This window comes from Pinus tabuliformis, chromosome X (genome assembly GCF_031772625.1).
Source record: "Pinus tabuliformis cultivar Carrire ecotype Pingquan chromosome X, CPIR1, whole genome shotgun sequence".
In the NCBI taxonomy this organism is placed as follows: domain Eukaryota; kingdom Viridiplantae; phylum Streptophyta; class Pinopsida; order Pinales; family Pinaceae; genus Pinus; species Pinus tabuliformis.
In genome coordinates this window covers 668,847,670-668,861,634 of record NC_142308.1, presented here as the reverse complement: position 1 = coordinate 668,861,634, position 13,965 = coordinate 668,847,670, and the positions used below count along the sequence as shown (strand labels likewise).

At 39.8% G+C, this 13,965-nt stretch overlaps 1 protein-coding gene across 1 annotated transcript in view; it reads right to left on the bottom strand.

Annotated features, from left to right (window-relative positions):
- LOC149141735 (actin-7-like) overlaps positions 1–13,965 on the bottom strand; it is a 106,161-nt gene that overhangs the window by 35,293 nt on the left and 56,903 nt on the right. The gene's annotated exons all lie outside the window — the stretch shown is intronic.

The window sequence follows — 13,965 nt, the reverse complement described above, 5'->3', positions numbered from 1 at the left end:
TTCTTTTGACCTTTCTTGCTCCTTTTCTTCTTCCTCTTCACAATCTATGTAGAATAATTTCTTCTCAGCACACTTATGACCTTTACTGTATTTGCTATCACAACTGTAACAAAGCCCTTTTGCTCTTTTTTCTTCCAATTGTTGTGGTGTCAACCTTATAGGTTGTGGAAGACTAGGAGCAACAATACTTCCATCTTTATAGTTGTGAGTGCTATGCTTCCTGGTTGCCATAATTTTGCTTTCCATTTTTCTTGCTAACTTGAATGCCTTCTCTAATGAATCAGGTTCCCAAATGCGAACATCATGTTGGATATTGTCCTTTAAAGTCCCTATAAACACATCAATCCTATGCTCCTCTAGAATATTTTTTACCCTTATGTTCAATTTCTGGAACTCCTCAATGTGCTCCATTATTGAACCCTTTTGTTTGAGACTTATCAATTGGCTAAAAAAAAGTGTTGTTTTTTGTATCCTCATAATGTGGTGTCAATTCTTCCATAAAAATTGCCCAAGTGATAATTTGTTTATGAGAGCAAAGCCATTGATACCATACAAACTGATTTGGTTCCAAATATAAAGTTGCAATACGTACTTTTTGTGTGTTTTGCACATTATTGAAATCGAAAAATTGCTCTATCTGTAATATCCATGTTGCGAGATCCTTGCCATCAAACTTTCTCATATCGATTTTTGGAATATGGTGGGTCTTCGATCCAACATTAGAATCTATAAAATCATGATTAACATTTCTTTTGTTCGCATCATGAGTTTCTTTTACTACCCTTTCACCATTAGTAAGTATTTCTTATAGAAAATTTGTCAAATCTGTCTTCAAATCTATCTTCAAATAGTCAATTTTAGCTTCCACGCCTTTATCTTAGATTCCACGCCATTTATCTTAGCTTCTGTTAGCTTTTGTGATAGTGAAATTTGTTGCACTTGGTCTTGTAATTTTGATATATCATGTAGCATTTCTTCCTCTTTTTCATGACTCATGCTAGAGCTTTCAGGTTGCTTACTAGGTGTTTGCATTTTCTTTCCTCGGGCCATCAGTTATCAATAATAATTCTCTACTATGCCCTTTGAATTCCTTCAAAATAATTTTTCAAACCAAGCTTAAGCGAAAATTTAAAAAAAATCTAGACACATTTTTTCACTTTGTAGGAGCTCGATATTGCCTCTGATGTATCTCTGTAATTTCGGATCATCCAGTTCTGAAATTGCGAACTACAGTAGCCTTCTGTGTCCTCTTTCCACTGCCACCAGTCTGATCCCAATTGGATTCTCCAAGGAAGAGTTATGCCAAATCTCCCACAGTGACCTGATTATAGACTAGTTCAGTAGAGCGAACTTGTACGACCTGCCACATGTCCCTGTTTCAACCTTTGGCTCTGAAAAATATATACAAGAAACTACAGTCCGTTCTCTTTCTGTACCTTATGAAATTTCAATCCGATGCTCAAAGAGAAAGTTATGAAGATTTTCCCTAGGTCACTTGTTTGGAATGTAATTCAAGAGTCTGCAAAAAAACCAACTTCCTCAGATCATATCTCCGGAAATATAGCGCGAAAAGCTCTAAAATTCGAAGTCGAGCTTCAATGCAATTTCGTCTCAAATGGGTTTTTTTTCGCTTCTGAAACATCGCAGAAAAAAAGTTATAGCGAAAATGCCACAATGACCTATTTGGAGCAGCGAAACCCTAGAATCCAAAGCTCTGAGACCAAATGTTATGAAACCAACTTACAAAAAGATAGAAAAGATAGATCAACGCCTTAGAATTCAACCTCTTCGAGGGGGAAACCTCCTTTACATTACACAAATGAATGATTCTTTTATGATTCAAATGACAAAGCCTCCTTTCTATATATAAGAGTCTAAGGAGTCACAATATAACCCAGTCGACCTAACAATAATAATATAAAGGCACAAAAATAACAATAGAGGGATTCTATGGGGCACAGTAATAACAATATGGGGACAATAGGGACACTAGGGACAATGGGGACAATGGGGACACTAGGGACACAGTAATAACAATATGGGGACAACTGCAATAGTAATGGGGTAATCACTAGTATTATAGGGACCTAACAGTTTTTTTGAAGGATTAACTTTGATGACATATGGGACCACATGGGACCAAGTGGACCCTAGCCAGGTCAAGAGGAGGGAGTTTAGAAATCAATGATGAACTTGACCTAAACAAGGAGAAGGGGATCGAAGAAATGATTTTCACTTAAAGGTGCAAAATGATCCCTATGAGGAACTAGCCTAGGGAAACTTAGGGCAAAAACCAATCTCGAGGCTAGGGCTTGGGATATCTCACAAGCCCACCGTCAGAATTCCCTCAAATTTGGAGGCCGCCTAAGAGACACACCAGCGCAGTAGAGGCTAAGAGATAGAAGTTTTTCTATGGGTGGTTTTTCAGTAAAATCATGCCCTAGGATCCCTAATGTAGCTAGACCTAGAATAAAGGAGAGGTGAAGAAAAATGGTTCTTTAGGTGATCACCTTATGGTAGACAAATGCCTAATCCTTTGGGGAGATTGGAGTCAAGAAGAATATGAGAATGGACTTCGGTTTCTAGGTCAAGGAGGCTTCAAGATCAACTTCACTTGTCATTAATGCAAAGGAGAGTGACCTTAAAAGCTTTTATAAGAAAAAATTCAAGATGAGATGGCTTATCAAGATAAATTCAACCATAGAATTATCCCTAGGAAAATTCGTTCAACATACATGGCCCATACATAGACAGATGTTATATAGAAACATAATTCCACAATTTCACAGTAAATGCATGCAGCGATTAGCCCTAGTATAGAGAAAATCCCATCATCAATGCATGTGAAAAAATAAAAGAAAAAATAGCATTAAATTTTGTACTTACATGTAAGAGAATACATCCAACCATCAACAAATTGCCAATCAAGAAGCTCCAAGACAAGAAGAGAATCCAAACATCAAAATTCATCCATGCTCCAAACTTTTGTCCACCAAGAAGGATTAGCGAAAATCTCTAGAGAGATACAAGTCCAAACCAAGTGATGATGAGAAATGAACTCTCATCATTTGTATTTATACACTCCTAATGAGTTCGATTTAGGTACTTGAGCGTACATTAGCCCCTAAAATAGAAATAATGTGCAAATAACCAACTTTGGGTGACAAGCCCACCAAATTAACTCAAAAACAAAATAACAAGCCTCTCAAGAGGTCGAATGATCAATAATACATGTCGCTGGGCCTTCTAAGAAGCCTGATAAAGTCAATAAGTGCAATAATGAAGAATAAGACTTCCAAACGTAATGGATAAGGGATTGGCCTCTTGTTTCCACAAAACGAACCTGTGGTGCTCCCAATGGGTATGACAATACACAAGTGACCTCATGGGTCTCCAAGTAAGTCGAAGATGCATGTAGACCATCTATAACGGCTCACGTGATGGTGTAAGTGATGCCATATCAACATACAAGTCCTGGGTCATCTGGCAAGTGAGTGGTACAACTGTGGGGCCGACTGAGCATGGTGAACTAGGTGCATCTTTCTCGTCCAATAAGTGAATCTCGAGCAATCTCTAAACATATTTGAAGATCCATGGAGTGTTGTCTACCTCTGTGGAGGCCCACGGCTCTCAACACACACCCTACATGTGTCAATGTACCCCTCTGGAGGGTTAGGACCACATATAGGGAGACCAAACCCAAAATGGACACCATATGCAATCCTGCATAAAATCCAATGCATCCCCTAGCCTTCCAATACAAGTCATCAAGGAAAATCGAGTAAAAAGAGCTTACAAACCATGGACAACAGGCGGGCACTCCATAATGGCATGCCCTTCCATAGTGGGCTTTGGCATGTGCTAATGTATCCAAGCTCCAAATGGAGTTAACCAAGTATCCTATTAGGTGGTTTCTACTTCTAAAGGGAATATTATGTCCAAAGTACATCCTTTAAAGGGTGGTGGCATGTGATAAAGAGATGAATGTAGTAGGGAATGAAAGGGGCAACCCTGGGCCACATGCTAGGGTACAAGAGTAGTTAATAAAAGGGAAGCCCACACTTGGGTATATAATGTATAGGAGGGAACAATCGTGGTACATGAGGTGCCCCAACCTTGATTTTTCCACCCCTCTTTATATGCCTTTTTCCTTTTATGATTTTTCTTTAATTAACTGCTTGGGGTTCAAGGGATAAGAGTATGATGTGTAAGAAAATAAATTGGATTCACTCCTCTGGCCCCACATGTCCCAAATCAGAGGAATCGGACATGTGTCCTCGAAACCGTGTCGGATCGTGCCTCGATTCCAAGACACATGTCACAGATTTTTTCCCTTCGTGCGGCTTTAAAAGTGCGATTTGACCATTCTTTATTCACCAAAATCATTGGGGGTTTGTTGTGGATGTGTGAGAGCTAAGAGCAAAGAGTGTGGGAGCATTTTGGAGGCGATTCAAGCAACAAGTAAGTGCATTTTCTCTCTATTTTTTTTGAATTTTTATTACAGCAATTTGCATGTGCATTTGTTTTACAAATTTGTGCATTTTTTCTTTATTTTTTTTACAGCATTCATGTCTCAATCAAGGGCAACAGGGAAGGGGCAAAGGAAGGGGAAGAATGTTCCCATTGGAGATCAAGATGCCCCTCCTCTTCCAATTTCATCAGGGTCTGCAAGTGTTCCCTCTATTGCAAGTGGGGCTGCAACAGCAGCTTCAAATGTTGAAGGAAGACAGCAACCTCAAGATAACAAATATCCGTTGTGGAAATATGTCAAAAGAGAGAAAGGACCAGGCAGCAAGATGAAGGGAGGAGGCAATGTTGCTTGGAAATGCAACTATTGCAAAAATCATTTCATGAGCACATATTTCTGTGTGAAAGCTCATTTGTTGGCTTTACCAAGTTGTGGAATTGCAACATGTAAATAGGTGTCTTTAACTAAGAGGAAGGAAATGGAAAAAAAAAAAAGCCAACGTTGGTATGGAAAAGGTGGTTGAAACATCTAAAAAAACAAGAACGAAGACCCCCTTTCATTCTTGAGGAAAAGCAACAACAAATTTCCATTTGAGAGTTTTGGTGGGGGACAAGCAACAAAAAGAAATGCGATGGCACTTGGTCCAATGGAAAAAAAAATCAGAAAGAGAAACGGGAAGAGCTTGATCTCACCATTGCAATTTTTTCTATCAAAATTTCATATCCTTTAATGTTACACGCTCACCTTTATTTATTGAGATGTGTTGAGCTCTAACTCAAGGGGCTCCTTCAGGGTATGTGCCTCCTGGGTCAGAGAAGCTTAGAACCACATTGTTGACAAACATAAAGAAAGAGGTGGACAAAATGCTTGAGCCTATTCAATCAGCATGGCCAACATCTAGGGTTAACATTGTTTCTAATGGATGGACAGATCCAACACAACACCCACTCATCAACTTCATGGTGTCTTCCTTAAATGGTCTAGTTTTCTTGAAATCAGTGGATGCACTTGGACAATACAAGGATGCACAATATATGGGTGAGTTGTTTATTAAAGTTATTGAAGATGTAGGTGTTAATTCTTGTGTGCAAATCATTATAGATAATGCACTTGTTTGTAAGGTTGCTGATATGATTGTGGAAGCTAAATATCCACAAGTATTTTAGACACCTTGCATTGTCCATTATTTGAATTTAGCGCTTAAATCTATTGCTTCTGATGTGCTTTGGATTGGAAGCATTATTGAGGATGCACAACATATCTGCAACTTTGTACAAAATCATATAAATGCCCTCACTATCTACAAGGAGTACACCAATCTATCATTGTTGAAGATTGTCGATACACAGTTTGCCTCTTCATTCATCATGTTAAAGAGGTTGAGGGAGGTCAAGACCGCTCTTGGGGCCATGGTTATTTCAAAGTTTTGGTCTTTTTGGAGAAAGACAGATTAAGCAGCCTCAAAACGAATGAAGGACATAGTGTTAGATGATGCTTGGTGGGAGAGGGTAGAGATCTACTTATTCAGATCATGGGCCCTATCATTTCTTTGCTTCGATTTGAAAATACAAACCAACCCATTTTTGGAGAGGTTTATGAGGGATCGAACTCCATGACTGAGTCTATGAGGAGCATTATTTTACAGAGTGAGTGCCCCAAGTATGAGACATCATCAAAGGCCTTCTTCACCACCATACAAGATATTCTTGTCAGCAGATGGGACAAGAATTGCATACCTTTACATTGTTTGGCTCACTCATTGAACCCAAAATACTACAACCATGAGTGGTTGAATGGTGGGCCTTCCCGCAGATTCCCTCCTCACATGGATGGGAAAATTTCACAAGGGAGGAAAGTTGCATTGAGGCAAATTTTTCAGGATGGAGCATCCCTTGATGAGGTGGAGGATGCCTTTGCAGAGTTTTCCACTAGCACTGGTCGATTTGCAGGATATGATGTGATTAGAGACAGGGGGCTAAGAAGCCCTATTCTTGGTGGGAAACTCATGCGGCAAAAAGCCCTCCCCTCTACAGCAGTTAACCATGAGGCTCCTTTCTCAGGTGACTTCATCTTCTTGTTGTGAGAGGAATTGGAGCACATATGGTTATTTGTATATTCTCAAGAAGAGCAGGCTTGAGCAGTCCAGGGCGGAGATAATGGTGTATGTGCACAACAACCTTCGTCTTATTGACAGGCAGAGGGATGAGCGGTTGAAGGGAAAGACAAAGATGTGGGATGACTTTCCTGATGATATGGGTTTGGACAACAATGTTGAGTTGGCATTGGCTAACATGGATCTTAATGAGCCAGTGTTAGAGCCAGTCACTTTTGATGATGGTGATACTGTAGAGGGGTCATCCTCCACACCAGCAGATGCAGAGATGACATTAGATACAAAGGAGGAGGATGCAGCAGATGAGAACAGTGGTGACCATGATGATGAGTACAGTGATGTTGATTTTTATTATGAGGATTGATGACTCATGAGCTACCTACTGCCTTCAGGCTTGTAGTTGTTTTGTATTTACTATTTCTATTGCCATTGGCATTGCTACTACCTATGTAACATTGTACACATTTTGGTTTTGATGACTTAATGAGGAAACTATAGTATCATGTCTTTCTCCTATTGGATCATTGATGAATATGTATTATGATTTATTATTTATGTCACAATTGTATTTGTATGCATAATGTTACTTTGTAAAACTTACATCTAGATGAAGATCTATGTTTGAATCAACGAATTTGTATCATGAATGAGAATTTGTGGAAGAAATATTTAATTTTTTATATATATATATATATATATATATATATAATAAAATAATATATATTGTGTCGTGTTCCAGAGGGTCAACGTGTCAGTGTCCAACACTCGAATCCCCATGTCCCATGTCCCCGTGTCAGGTGACTTAGTGTGTAAAATATAGCAGTGAATACCGCCTTTAAGGTATGGCAGTTCATTGCCTGCCACGGGTTAGGACAATAATGGGTTCCTGAATGATAAAGAAGGCTTATCTAGGGCTTATAGGAACCAGAGTGATGGCCATGATAATGGGGTAAAGCTCATGTATTGGCTTTTGCCCACATGCTAAATGTGTTTGTCCTGGCTGTTGGAAATAATACTGAGAGGGGGGGGTGAATCAGTATTATCAAATTCTTTTCAATATACCTTCCAGTTTTATACTTTAATTTATTCTTCAGATATTGATCATTAATCTGTATGTCAGTGCCATATAATAATAAACAAGAACAAGAAAAATAGATAGGCACACCAAAGAACACCAGATATAAGGTGGAAACCCAATGTGGGTGAAAACCACCTGTTGCAATATGTCTCTATCTTCTTTCAATTAGAAACTTCTTTTACAAGGATTTTGTACTGGTGCAGTCCTTTACCAGTACGCAGGCTGCAACCTGCAGAGAGCTACAACTCTCTCTCGTTTTCCAGTCTCTCCTGGAAGGGAGCTATCACCCCCTTTGCTCTTTTACTTCTTTAAGGACCACGTTTCATTAATTTTCAAACTGGATCCAAGAAGATCAAATAATCATCAAGTACATGCAAATCACCCAATATCCTTATACAATCAACCAATGAATCACCCAACTTCTCAGAATGCTGTAAACATAAAAGTACTACCAGAAATCTAAACCCAGAACTCTGCAGCAATAGATAAAAGACAGCCAACAAATGTTTCAAGATAGGTCCGCAACTTCACCAATAGTGGCCTGCGAATACCCGCAGCTCTTCTGTGTCTAAACTGCGCAGATCCGCACCTCGTCGGTCTACTGCTCTGCGTATCTCCGCACCACTCGTTCTGCTGCCCTGCGTACCTCTACTCAGATCTGCACCTACACTGTCTATCCGACAGCGTACCTCCGCAACTTGTTCTTCTGTTTCCTGTGAACCTCCGCACTGTGTCTTCTTCTACACTGCGTACCTCGCACTACGCCTTCTGCTGCGTTGCGTACCCCCGCACTGCGCTTTCTCCTGCGCTGCGTACCCCTGCACTCATGCCGTGGATCGTCTGCGAACCTCTGATTAGGGCCAAATTAACAGTCTTCCAGTGTGCCACAGACAGATCACAACTTATCAATAGATTCGCCTTAAGTTTTCTCCTTGATTTAGATCTAGCTTTTAAAACCAATCACCCAAAATTCCAGATCTGAAGATATTCAAATTTCACAAGTGTCTAGCCAAGTGATCTCTTTTCCTTTTTATAGGCAAGCCCTTATTCAAACCATGGGACAAAACCATCGAAAACCAATACAAGGGATCCAAACAGGGGTTCAAATAAATTAGATCCTATACCACGGGCTAAAACCATAGGATCATGAACGACGGGCTAAATACCAAGGGCCAAACATAAGAAACCCCACGTGAGCGTGCTTCTCTGCATTAGAGTGAGTGAACTGGGGGACCGCACCTTATGAATGGATAACCTGCGGGTATGTCCGCACTTCCTGGATGGCGAACCTGCGGGCCTGCACCTTTTGAACAATGGACCTGCGAACCTCTTATTTTCCATCATTTTGAGAGCCTGAAATAGAATTTTGTCACTTGAGTGAATTGCCATCAAGTACAACACCTGTACCATAGAGCCAAACCAGAATCATAATGCCAACACCGGCCATCTTTTGCATTTCATGGTACATGTTCCCATTGAATGTGGCCAATTATGCTTTTATCTTTCTTTTCAGCTACATCAACCTCTGGGGCATCATTTTAGGCTCGACCCAAGGTGTGGGCAAGGGGAAGGGGAAGGTTAACCTTATGTGGACCTAGTGCAAAAATGTGGACCCAAGTGGGAGAAATGATGAATGGGGTTATAATGAGTGGAAGGGGAGTAATATATGATCTATTGTTGAATGTTAGTTTTGCTATGCTAATTTCAACACTTTTATGTGCATAGGTTTCCTTATAGTGTTTGTGAATGAAAACAGGTAAATTTGTCAAGTTTTATGTTAAGTTCATGAGCAAAATAACATGAAAATCAAGTGTTGAACAGCATCAAACAAATGTACAGCAAACCATCAAAATGAACACTTAACACAGTGTTTTGATGAAGGAGTTCACCCCTCCTAGGCTACATCTCCTTGGTCCAGCTTCCATGGCTTGGGCCTCTATATTAGCTCAAAATGGCAAAAGTGTTGTTTACAATGCTCTATTGCTCCTGCAACCTGCTCCAATGTGCTCAGAACATCAAAATCATCTAAGATAACCTTTTCCTGATCCCAATTTGATCGAACTTTTCAAAAGTTATGGCAAAAACGGTTTCTCCTAGTAAAACTCCACTAAAACTGGAGGAACTCTAGTTAAATCCGCCAAAACTAGAGTTACTGCCGATTTTGGAGGGACTACCAAAAACTCCGCCGAACTAACTGCGTAATTAATTATGGATAAGTCGAATTAATTAGGTGGTAATTTGGATTAGCGCATTAAGCGTGTTTTATGGTGCAGTTTTGGCTAACTGTTAACCTGCGGTTTAAGTGGAGGCGGTCACATGTTGTGGCAACTGCAACGGTCATGGCAAGTGGTTTACGATTGGTCGTCAGTTCTGTGGTAAGGTCACATGGGAGGGGGCTGGCTCCCTCCTTCCCCCAACCGCAAACGGTTAACACCATATATACGATATGCGACCATTGACTATTAAGCCACAACACAGTGGTAGAACGGTAATGCATGTGGTTTGTTCGAGCGAGGTCGTGGGTTCGACTCCACCGACCTGCCCATAAAATTTTACACTGCAGCACGCCGATACCCAACCTTTGGGGAGGGACACGTGGCGGCCTTCGGGCTTGCCACTTGTCCCCTCATTGGCTCTTCGTAAACCAATAAAAACAAGCCAATTCACCAACCACAGCATGCCACTTGGCAAAACCTGATTGGACATTGACCAATTCGTTGACTTGCCCAGTCACCTGCCATGTCAGCAGTACAGACTACTGACTATGCAGTGATTGTACCTTTTCTTTCAAAAATCCCTCTGTTTCGCAAAGCGGACAAAACGCGATATCTTCCTCATACGAGCTCGTTTTTGAGTGAAACGAGTTGCGTTGGGATCGTATCGTCGAGACGGACGTGGTCTTTTAGGTTTTGAGCAATTCTGAGAATTTGATTTTTGAGCTAAACACTGAGCCCTTGACCATTCCTCCCCACTATAAGCATTTTGGACCCCAAGGATATGAGCTCTGACTCTTTTCAAGTTGTTCTTGCACAGTGTGATGTATCAACTGAATTTTCTCTATGAACTTCCCTTCCTTATCTATGTTGCTATGACCATCGATGGCAAAATCTTTCTCAAAGATGAAGTCCAATTGCAATATTGGCAAGTACCCAAAACATGCCTCAAATAGCGATGTGTTTGTGGAAGAATTCTTTGCCCTGTTGTATGCATGGTGTATGTAATGCAACTGTTCATCTCACAACTTGGGATGTTTATTGCAATATCCTCTAAGAATATGAATGACTGTCCTATTGACCACCCCAGTTTGTCCATCTGTTTGCGGATGAAAAGTTGTACTCTTCTTCAACTTAGTGTCCATCATGTCCCACAAATTTGACCAAAAATTCCCAACAAATCGAGAATCTCGATCACTTACAATGGAAGTAGGAAGACCAAAATGAACCCAAATATTTTGGAAGAAAAGATGAGTTGTTTGTTCAACAGTAATATGATTTTTACATGGCATTAGAATACACATCTTGTTGAACCTGTCTACAACTACATACAAGTAATCATGACCTTTCCTTAACAATGGAAGACCTCCTACAAAATCCATTGAGATACTCTCCCATGGACGTGAAGGTACTGGAAGTGGGGTGTACAATCCTAGTTTCCTATTGCTAGGTTCAGTTGTTGCACACAAAGAACATCCTCTAATGAAACGAGATACATTATCAAACATGCGTGGCCAATAACAATACCTTTGGAGATTCGCTATTGTCTTGCCTACACCAAAGTGTCCAACAATCAATGAAGTGTGTGCCTCCCTTATGATATTGTTTCTTTCTCCCTATGGAATACATAACTTGCCCAAGTGATACAACAAACTGTTATGTACATGGTAATCTAACTCTTCAATTTGGTTTCCTTGCCTCAAGCTTGCATACACATCTTGAAAGTCGTTATCATATGCATATTTCTCAATGTAACTTTCATGTAAAACATAATTGTGCTCGAGTATAATAGATGAATTTATAATAGGCCTAGAAAGCATATCAACAACCTTATTGTAGATTCCCATTTTTTACTTGATAACCGAATGGAACTGTTGTAGAAAACCCATCCATCTGAAGTGTCGTGATTGTTGCAACTTTGACTGTGACTGTAAGCACCACAATGGTTGATGGTCGGTATGGATAATGGTCTCCTTCCCCATCAAGTAGTGTTTCCATTTTTTAACACTTTGTACCAATGTGTAAAGTTCTTTGTCATAAGTGGAATAGTCAATCACAGCTCCATTAAAATTTCAAAATGAAATGAAATGGGCTTACCATGCTGCATAAGAACTGCTCCCATGGCGTAATCACTAGCATTCGTTTGAATCGCAAATGGCTATTTAAGATCCGGAAGAGCCAATACCGGTGCTGAACTGATATTTTGTTTTAAAGAATCAAATGCTTTCTGCTATATATCTCCCCAATGGACGATTTTCTTGACACTAGTCAATGCATGTAGTCATGCTGCAATCGAAGAAAAATTAGCAATAAATTTCCTCCAATATTGTGCTGCCCCTAGAAAGCTTCTTACCTCTGTAACTGTATTGGGCTTGGGCCAATTCACAATGACCTCAAACTTAGAGGGGTCTATCTTCAGCTCACCTCCTGCAACAATGTGTCCCAAATACACTAAAGACATCTTGCCAAATTCACACTTTGACATCTTTAAAAACAATTGTTCTTTTCTCAAGACATCAAGTACTTTGTTCACATGCATGACATGTTCATCTCTGGATTTGCTGAATATGAGAATATGATCTAAGTAACAATGACAAAGTCATCTAGAAATGGTCTCAATACATCATTCATAACTCTCATGAAAGTAGTTGGAGCATTTGTAAGACCGAAAGGCATAACAAGCCACTCAAACAATCCTTGTTTAGTTTTAAATGTGGTTTTCCAAATGTCCTCTTCAACTATTCTAACTTGATGATAACCACTTCGTAAGTCTAACTTAGTGAAATATTTTGCATATCTCAATTGATCAAGCAAATCATTAATTATTGGGAGTGGATAACGATTCTTTACCATTATTTTATTTAGTGCACGGAAATCCACACACATGCGCCAAGTCCCGTCCTTCTTTGGCACCAAGACAATGGGTGAACCACATGGCGAAGTAGATGGGCATATGATACCTTTGTTCAGCAATTCTTGAATTTGCTTCTTGATTTCCATACTCTCCATGATCAACATGCGATACATGCCAATGTTTGGAAGTGGTACATCCCACTGCAACTGTAACTCACGTTGAATTCCCCTCTTGGGAGGTAACCCCTTTGGTTCCTGAAACATCTTGCCATGCTTGCTTACCACATCAAACAAGTCAGATTTTAACTTATCATCACAACCTTGAAAAGATTCATAATCAATATCATTCTTTTTCTTGATCATGAGAAGCACAAAATTTTTACTTGCATTTACTAGTCTCTTCATCTGCCCTGCATTAACCAAAGAAATGTTTAACATTTTGCAATGGACTCTCACAATATACTCCACTCCATCCTTGTGCAATAGATATTTGTTCTCATGGCGATAAAAAACTGCTTTCCTATCATTAAAATATGGGCTTCCCAAAATGATTCCTGAGATGTTAAGTGGAACTACATCTAACTCAACTTCATCAATGAATTCTTCAGTAATGGCAAACCTGAATAAGCATTTCCTTGTACCCTGTAAATTTGCATTATTAACTATCCAACCCAAGGGATATGGCTTATGATGAGGTACAGTTTCAAGGTTAAGTTTTTTGACCAAGTCTTATAAAATTAAGTTCGATTGTGACCCACTATCAAATAATGCATCAATCTTTGTATGATTTGAAATTACCCTTACATGGAACAACTCTATCCTTGATTCTTCATTTGGAGTGTTGTTGTGACTATGTGAGGAGCTTGTGCTTGCAATAGCTTCTTTCCCTTTTGAGACCATGGCTGAAATCTTGGTCTCATCACCAAAATCTGATCCAAGATCATGTTGTGGTAGCGGTCATCTTTTGTTTATTGTTTGGTTTCGTAGGCCTTAGTTCGGGATGTAATTTCCAACAATAGGTTTCATCATGCCCCGGTTTGGAACAATGTTGGCATATAGTTTTCTCCCCCTTCTTTATTCACACTTGCATTCTTCTTTTCTTTCCCTTTTCCACCCTTCTCTTTCTCCTTACCCTTGAATGGATTCTTCTTACTACCCTCTTCCTTAATGTTCTTTCCTCTTGCTTCAAGGTGTGTGGCTTGCACACATACCTCATCCAAATTGCTTGGATTGAACACAA